This window comes from Peromyscus leucopus, chromosome 15 (assembly GCF_004664715.2).
Source record: "Peromyscus leucopus breed LL Stock chromosome 15, UCI_PerLeu_2.1, whole genome shotgun sequence".
NCBI classification, from domain to species: Eukaryota; Metazoa; Chordata; class Mammalia; order Rodentia; family Cricetidae; genus Peromyscus; species Peromyscus leucopus.
The window spans coordinates 2715674-2725450 of NC_051076.1; the positions used below are offsets into that span (position 1 = coordinate 2715674).

General features: G+C 38.3%; 1 long non-coding RNA gene across 1 annotated transcript in view; it reads left to right on the top strand.

Moving 5' to 3' along the window:
• The first annotated feature begins 234 nt into the window (after positions 1-234).
• Positions 235-9777, top strand: part of LOC119089100 — a 35708-nt gene continuing 26165 nt past the window's right edge. The window contains exons 1-3 of the long non-coding RNA XR_005092929.1: positions 235-504; positions 6138-6232; positions 8106-8161. This is a non-coding gene — a long non-coding RNA (uncharacterized LOC119089100). The remainder of the gene's footprint in view (positions 505-6137; positions 6233-8105; positions 8162-9777) is intronic.

The window sequence follows — 9777 nt, forward strand, 5'->3', positions numbered from 1 at the left end:
TAAAATAAGTGGCATACCCACTTGGCTACTTTTTTGCTGACACTGTAATCAATCTCATGTCCTCCAGTCTTCTAAGTCTCCATATTTGCAGGTTCCATACTTAGTCCTCAAAACCAGCCTCACTTTTTCCTGAACTTAAGCTGTAATATGTTTTTTTTAATTTGATCTATCTGCATTTATCTTTCAGAGATTACATAGTTTCTAGTCAATAAGAGTCTCCCATCCTGTTGTCTATCACTGTGTTTTATTTAGTTTCCCTTAAATTCCCATCTGCTATTTTCTAGAGGTCAGAGGAAAGAATCAGGAATGTCCCAAGTCTGCAATCCCCATCTTCCTTCCTGTGATGATAATCATCATTGTCAACATGACTGCATTTGGAATCACCTAGGAGACATACCTCTATGGGTGCATTTGAGATGTTTAACTGAGGAGAAAAGACTCTGAAGGTCAGCGGAACTTTCCTAAAGTCTGAGGTCCTGGACTTAATAGAATAGAGAAAACAAGGTGAGCATTCATCTCTTTTTGTTTTCTGACTGTGGCTGCAATAACACCAGCTGTCTCAAACTCCTGTCTTCATGACTTCCCCACGATGATGGACTGTCCCCTGAGATTCTGAGCCATAATGAAACCCTTAGGTCACTTTTGTCAGCTATTTTGACACAGCAAAGGAAATAGCAGCCTACACATTGTTTCAGCTCGGTTGTGTTTCCCTACAGCCTTCTGCACATGCTCAGTCAGATATCCCATAGCAGCCACAACGTGTGACGTCCAAAAGGAATTCTTGACCACAACCAAATACTGTTCTTTGTGTATATTCCCTGCTTAGCAGAAGGAAAACCTGCTACATCCTGACAGCCCCATTTCTCTTCTAATTAAATATTCAAGCTTTAGTCATTGTATAACTTAAATCATCCTTTAATCATATCTTTAATCATCCTTTGTCTTCTTTTATTGTTATCACAAAATGCCACCAACTATGTCTAGGTGCTGTTAATGACAAAAACTAAGATTTTATCTTAACTTTCATTTAAAAAGTATTCACTCTAACAAATACTCTAATGTTTATACTTTGCCAAAAATTCTTCTGAATGTCTTTGAGATTCTACTCTACTAGAACATCTGCAAGACTCAGTTTAGTTTATCTTGGAACATGCTCAAGGCTTCCAGGCTGAGATAAGCTGAACATAGCTACTCAAAACCATTGCTGTAACATGGTGTGGTAAGCCCCAGTATCATGACCAATAAATGAGGCTGTGTTAAAATAGATAAGTCAGGAAGAAAATTTCATAGCAGACCATGGGAAATCATAGAGAATGTATAGTAGCTTCTGCCGTGGATCTGCTATGCTTCCTAATTTCAGTACCAAACAGGAACTCCATAAATGTTGATTGAACAACTGTCAGAAACATCAGTTTGATCATGTCACTCTGTTATTTAAAATCCTACAATGGGTCACTAGTGCTAAAGGCTTGAGTACATATTTCTTAAAAGGACACACAGTCCTCTCATGCTGGTCCCAAACTGTCCTTCTCTCCTCATCTTCCCAAGCCCCCAGGTATGCTTCTCTTGCTCCAGCTACACTAAACTACTTCTCATCCTCCTAAAATAATGTTCTCTATAATTTCCAGAGGCCTTCTATGAAATCATCTAGTTAACTTTACAACTTTGTTTTGTTTTGTTTGTTTTCTGAGCCAGTACCTTACTCTGTCACCCAGGATGTCCTGGAATTCATCATGTGGCCCAATGTAATGATTATTCTTGGTTGTCAGCTTGGCTGTATCTAGAATTAACTGAAACCTAAGTGGCTAGATATATGTGTGAGGAACTTATTTTCTTAATTAAATCATTTGAAGTGAAAACACTCACTTTTAATCAGGATATTTTGAGATAGGGAGACACCTTTTTAATACAGATATTTTGAGCTGGGAGAATTCAACTTTAATCTGAATCACACCTTCTGCTGGCAGCACATAGAAAGGATGCAGAAGGAAGCTCTGGCATTACAACCTGCTTCTTCGGGATTCCAGCATTTACTGAAGAGCAACTTCCATGTCCAGCCTCACAGGCTGAACAGCTACTGGATTCTTGGACCTTCTATTGGTATATTGCAATTTTTGGTGTACCACTTCTGTAAGCCATTCTAATAAACATATATTCATTCTATGTGTGTACGCACATATATATTCTATATATTCTGTTCCTCTAGGGAACCCTGACTAACACACCCAGGTAGGGTGGTCTTGAACCAATAGTGATTCTCCTGCCTCAGCTTCCTAAGTGCTGGTATTACAGGTGTGAGCCACCAAATCCGACTAAATTCCCTACTTTTAATAAAGTCTTATTATCCATGGTGCTGTAGCTCAGCACACCATATCCTAATAATGTCACTTTGACGCTGAGCACCGTGACCTAAACAGATTGGAAGCTCTCAGAAGCAAGGACCCACTGACATATTGTCCTCTTGTCTCAGGCCAGACTTTTTGTCCTTGAAACAATTCATAGAACTCAGAATTCTTCTTCAAATTAGATCCTATCTTTCTCAAAAGAAAGCTATAGAGCCCAGGAAGATGAATTATTCCTTCTTATTTCTTGTTTTGAGGACTGTTTACCCAGAGGAATCATGCCAGAGGGAGAAATGTTATGCAGAGACATCAAGAAGAATCTAAAGAGACAGGCCTTTCTAGGTTTCCTGCCTACCTAGCCCCTATAAAGTATATTATCATTAGATCACACCATTCCATCACATCATATTTAAACATACTTGTCTACTCTTGGTTAAATCTAAGCATAAAAATAACTTTCCTCGTGTATTTAGTTTTTATTTCTGAAGTGCTCACATCACAGAAAACTTTGATAAAGTAAATTTGTCATACTTTTCTCTTGTTAGTCTGTCTTTCGCTTTAAGGAAGATCATGATCTTTATGGTAGATGAGGAAAGCTTCTGTGGCCAGCCAGTGACACTAAAAGATCACATAGCTCCACATGTCACACATTTCCCATAGACTTCTTATTCTGGTAATACAGTCACGTAGATCCATTTGTCATATTATCTTGCAATGATTTGTTACCTATGTCTTTCTTCTTCCCCACTTAATACCCCAAGGAACAGGGGTTATAATTCACTGAACTTTCCATTCTTACCACCTTCATATAACATGTCTCTACGTCTAGAAAACAACAGATGATAGGTAATGTTGGATAGTAAATATAAATGAAAGTATAAATTTGTGTAGCTCTTCATGGCATTGTGTAGGAAAACCAGGGAAGGAACAAACCTCAGGATATTTAAAACTGCTACAGAAAACAGGATTCAAAGCCTTATTGTCAAAGCAAATTAGGAATTTTCTTTTCAAATGAGTCTTTTAAATAAATACACTTGTTTTATTGGCTGGCCACCCACTCTCCACTTGTGTTACTCTTTAAATGTAAAAAGTTATTTGTCCTCAGAATGTTCTCTCTCTATTTATAGTGGAATGGTACACCAGTACACCACCTACAGATTACCTCCTACATAATCTATATGTAAGACAGTATTAATTTCTTGAAGTAAAATCTTTTTTATACAGTTTTTAAATAGCTCTAGATTGTTGTTAGAAAAGACTATTTTAGCCTGTACCAAGTCCATATATTATCAAAACAGATGATTCCCAGTGAAAAATAGCCATTATCTTTTGTAAAGGGACTTAAAGAAAATGTAGCCTGTGTTTCCCCCTTAAGCTGTGACAAATCATTGACTTGCTTGTATACCCATAGCAATATGGGACAAGATGATGTATGGAAGACTTGCGTTTTCTTCTTACTAAGATTAATACATGTCCCTCCCTGCTATCAAGACAACTGCTAAGATATTCGCCATGCCAAAAATACCTTCAAGTGTGTGGATAAAATGAGAAGTTACAGGTACTGAGCAGGTAAACCAAGGCCTCAGCATTTGTTTCTGAGGCACAAGTTCAGGAAAGCAGTGACACCAAAGTGCGAAGAAGAGAAGGGAACCACAGAGGTTAGGAAAAGCAGAACTGGGCCAGTTCAAGTAGGTAAGGGGCTTTGGTGCTTTCATGAAGCTGAATGGAGACAGAGCTTCGGGTCTTACCTTAGGGTTACTGTTGCTGTGATGAAACACTATGACTAGAAGCAATTTGGAGAGAAAAGGGTTTATTTACTGTACACTTCCTCATTACTGTTTATCATCAAAGGAAGTCAGGACATAAATTCAAACAGGGCAGGACACTGGAGGCAAGAGGTAATGTAGAGTCATGGAGGATTGCTGCTTAATGGCTTGCTCCTCAGTCTACTTTCTTATGGAAACCAAGAACACTAGCCCAGGGATGGCACCACCCACAATGGACTGAACCTTCCCCCATCAATAGCTAATTAAGAAAATACCCTATAGGGTTGCCTACAGCCTGATCTTATGGAGGCTTTTCTTAATTGATGGTCCCTCCTTTCAGATGACTTTAGCTTGTGTCAAGGTGACATGAAACCATCCAGTATGTGTCTAGCATGGAGTGGAGATCAATGCCATGATGGTTCACAGCACTCTGAGCCACACGTATGCTTTGCAAGAATGGCCGGAGCTGGATACAGGCTCTGAAGCGCCTCCAAACCTAGGGGTGGTTCTTATGCTGAGGATACTTATTTCCCAAAAAGAATGACCAATGTGAGCCCAAAACGAAAGGGATAGTCTCCTATTTCTGGGCATCCTAATGAAGACAACATATAATGTAACCCTAAAATGGTAAAAGTCACTTCCCAAAATGAACTCAAGGATGTGTTTTATACCATCATAGGCAGACAGAAGCTTGTGAAGAATCTTATATTTCCAAAATCATAGGGTTTCTTTTTTGATTATTCATTTACTTAATGTGGGTTGTTTCTTCATATTTGTTATGCTTTAAAGAAAGAGTAGAGCTGAAGACAGAGCTTAAGCCTTCTGGGAAGAGACCTTATATGGTATTCTCATGTAGTTTTGCTATTTCCAAGGCTCAAGGATAGAAGTAAGAGCAAGATTCATCACTAATGGAATATTTGTCTTAGTTCCTCATATGTTTTCTTTGATTCATCTTGTGTTCTGTTTTAACACGTTGAGCTAAAACTATTTGGCTGCCTTTCAGGATAGAAGCAATTTAAGGACAGATGCTCAGTCTGTTCTGTTACATGGGCCACAGGTATAATAATTAATCCAAGAGATCATCATCCTTTGTCAGGTCATCAAGGATGCTAAGTCATTGACCAGGTTTTTGTTTGGTTCCTTTTTTAAAATGAATTATTCTGAAAATAGGCAGAAGAGAGCTCTCTCTTGTCAGTGTTGTGTATATGAGGAGGAATATTGCCTGTTGGCACTCACCAGGATTTTTTCCCTCTGTATCTGAGGCTGGTTGCAGATTTGTAGGCCGAAACTAAGTCTCTAGGGGAAACCCAAGGTGTTGCATCCAGAGATATTGATAATTTAGTAGATAATGTTCTTTTTCTGAATGTCTAATGAAACCAGTGGGTTATGAAGAAACATCATTCTGCTGAGTCATAAAGACAAGTTCCTGGCTTATTACAGTTAAAAATTCATGAAGCATTTTCCAAAAAGCTATTGAAAATCCAACTCGGTTATATTCTTTCTCTGTGCATATTTAAATATTATCTGTATGACTAAAGACTATGAGAGAACTTCTTGTTTGTCAATATATGCTGCTTCTGATAATCAGATATAAAGGACCTCGTTATGTGGTCATTGAATTAAGCTTAAAAATATAGGTATTGTGGATAACCAAACAATAAATACACTATAAATGACAGCTAGCTTTATGATGCTTTCTACAGAGGCTGACAATTTGAAAACTGACACACCAAGATTTTCTTTCAAACATGGATAAACGTAACTGCCAGAGGGAGGCTGGAGACTACTGTCAGCTGCTGCTTCTACTGTCTGATGTTAATTCTTTTTAACATGAAGAGCATCAAACCAGGACAAAGAGGAATATAGACAGAGTAATAATTGATTGCCCAAATAATGAAAAATTCTCTATGTCCCACAACTAGCCCACATGTTGTAGATTTTTGAAACCAGCATCTGTAACCTTTCACTTTTGCTTGCAACCATGGTATCCTCAGAGATGTCATTGTTTTTCTTTTTACAAACTTGCCAGAATTGGAACATTTCCTTCTGTGCCGGTCATGCTGTTGGAAGAAAGGCATGGATCTTCAAGAACTCCTTTTTTTTCAAGATTCTAATGTCCTGTAGGTAAGAAAAATGCCTTCTCTTACTTTTCTAGGTTATTTGCCTAGTCTAAGAATTAGATTACTATAAAACAGAGTATAGAAGAAAACATTTTTAATTATATAGATATGCATGGAACAGACAAATACATGAGACTTGGGAAGCAACCAGGTGATGGACACACAGAATCACAACAGGAAGGAAAAGGAATTTCAGATATGGAGATATGAGAACTAACTACAAAAATGGGGAGGAAATTCATGAATAAAGTTTTTTTTTTTTTCCATGTAGAAGAGAATCTCAGACCATGCTTTCTTTCTGGTATAATCATCTTTACTAATGAAAACTTCCTTTTAAAATATGCATGCCTTTTACTAAAAGGTAAAACTTTGTACTATAGATAGTTGAGGGGAGGGGGAGAAACTTTTCTGTATTCATTGATCCCAGGTTGCTTAGTACCTTGATCTTGACTTAGAGAGTCTACTTGTGGAGTACTTCCATGACTATGACCACAATATCCCTGAACCCAAGATCATGGGAAACTCAGTTAATCCTGCTGGTTTCTTTGATATGTGGTTCTGACCTCTTGCTCTGAAATGGAGGAATGTAAACATCTATATCCTCTAGAAAACTGCAACAGTCATTGTCACAACATAGCATTGTTAACAAAGACGCTGCCCTTCTGAAACCTCTGAAAGGGATATTCTTTTTCTGAAGCCCCAGCTCCACCCTGAAAATCACACCAAGCCCTCCCGAGAACTATTAACAATGGTCAGGAAGTATGACTCTGTTCTTACTTTATGTCTGACCTCTGTGCCCTTGACTAGTACCAGGAATATATTAGCCATATCCAGGGAGATGTAGAATTTTGTCTAAAGTATAAAAAAAAGTACAAAATCCTTCTAGAGATGAGTCTCCCCAAACACAAACATAGGTGAGGTGGTTCCTGAGAGAAAGAATAGTAACCCTTTGATAGAAAAATAAGCAATGGGTCCATAAAAGATAATAATAATTGGTACTCACTTTATTTCTCCACCCTTTTTTAAAAAAGAATATTTCAGTTTAACTCTCATGAACAAAACACAAATACTGAGAAAGATTCTAATTTCTTGTACATTTTTAGAATGGAAAACTGAAATTCAGTAAGGCTAAATAACTCATTGAAGTCTCACCACTGAAAAATGGCTGAGCTGGTCAGAATCCAGGCATCTGTCTTCAAAGCTCAGAATTGTTCAGCCTCACTCATCACAAAGCATTTTGAAGCACATTGAGGGAGGCAGGTGTCACCCTGGGTTTAAGGGGCCAAGGAAGCTAAAGAGTGGAATCCAATTAATTAGTGAAGCTTCCTGCCCACCTGTGGTTCTGTCAACTGTCACAGAAGAGCAAACACTGATCCCCCCCACACCCAGGCTTTTCCCTTGAGACCAGAGGAAGGCCTTTCGAGTATGATCCTGTGAACAATATCTTTGCAGGATAGGAGCACCAGGCAGAAGAATATTAGAAATGTTCCAAGTGTCTCTCAAGACACAGGAGACAAGAATAAATGCTTTCCCCAAGAAGTTGATCTCTCTTGCTTGGTCTTATTAATACACAGAGATATGGCCTTCTTAGTCAACAGAAAAATGCCCCTATTACTACATCAAATGTGTACTCCACTCCAAATTTGAATAAAATGTTCATTTAAAAGATATTTCCCACTACATTCAAGAATGATAGCATGTAAAGCATTAGCTTCTAACATCTGTAAACTTAATCCCACATGACTATTTCTAGTTTCAATGGGTAAGAGAAGGCTCTAGTACAGCTACCGCCATTGTCATCAATAATATCTTATTCTGTCAGTTCTCAACTCTGAGTTTTCTGTATAACTGTTTCCAACTCTGTGTCTTCTTGGAAGAAGCAGGTGTTAAGGACCAAGCCAAGAATCTGTAGTGGGACAACTGCATCTGTTTGGTGAGTGCAGCTCATCCTGACAGTAAGATCCTCTCATTTTGTCTCCTGTATTTGCTACCATTCTACTTGGCAGGTTTAAAGGGATAACATAGAGCTATCTGGACTTAGCAGAAAACTCTTGCTTCTTTATTATTCCTATGTTCTCAAGTGAATCATATTTCTTTTTGAACTGAATGTTCACAGCCTATCAAACAATCTATGTTAATTTTATAAAACTGATGGTATCCTCTCTATTTCTCTTGGGTCTGCCTACACAAGACAGAGAAAAGCAAACTAATGAATACGTTCTAATTTGAAAAGTTCTGTGTGGACAGAGAGATCTGTGGACAAAATAGGCACAGGAGGTGGGAAGGAGGGAGCAACCTGGTATAATCATGGAAGACTTCTCAGAGCAGAAGACTTAAAAGTGGAGATCAGTGGATGAGAAGGATAAAAAGTCAAGCAAGAAAGAGAATAAAATGGAATTCTGGGAGGGGTTTCAGGATGTGAGAGGTCCTTGCAGAGGTAGGGAGGACTAATCAGGAAACACTGATTAGAAGAGGAGAGACTAGAAGCCCACATTTGAGGTATATGTGAAACACTGAAGTGTAGATGTCACGTAGGCTAAAGATACACAAGATACAAAGAGTAAGGTCTTGATACAAGAGGAAGAGTAAGGAAAATAGTCAGGAACCAGGAGGAAACCAGTAAACATTTAAGAAAACACAGGGGTGTCTCTGACCAGGAAAGGGGGACAGAGAAGAAAGAAGCATACAATATCAAGCTATCAGAGTAGATGAAAGATTATGTATAGTAATCCCTCCATTTAAATTCAGTGAACTTTGAGGAAAAGGAAGTGGAAAGATTACAAGAGCTAGAGGGGATGGAAGACACCAAGGAAACAAGGCCTTCAAGACACAACAGGACTCACACACATGTAAACTCACGGAGACATGCACAGGCACAGGGCCTGCACAGGTCTAAGCCAGAACAGGTCTCAGCACTGAGAGGGGAAGTGGACACAAACCCCTAGCCCTAAACCAGAAGCTATCTTCAACTAATAGACACTAGCAAAGGAAAAATTAGCTTTCTCCAATGAAATCTAACTGGATTTATGAACCACACTTAAGGGCAGGCCCCATACCCAGCAATACATTGCCAACACAAAAACAAACTCAGTGGTAGTTTTGGTAGTTTTTTTTTGTTGTTGTTGTTGTTTTGTTTTTTCTCACAGTGCTTTGTCTGAGCTATTTTTCCCCCTTACTAATATTTTGGTTATATATTATGTTTTCTGATTTTGCTTTTATGGGTTTTCTGTGTGGGGGAATGTGTGTGTCTTGATGTCTGTATGTGTTTCTTGTGCTTTTTTCTTTGTTTTTTTTCTATTTGTTTTGTCCTATTGTATGTTTCTTTTTATTTTATCTTATTATTATTTTGTTTAGTTACTCATTTTATTCAAGAGAGAGACAGAGAAAGACACAGAGACAGGCAGAGAGAAAGAGGGTGTGTATTTAAGCTGGTGGAGAGTTGGGAATGATCTGGGTGGAGTTGGGGGAGGGGAACTGTAATAAGAATATAATGTATAAAATGATTTTCAATAAAAAAGGGATTCTATATAGTCAGCTAGGGAAAGGAAG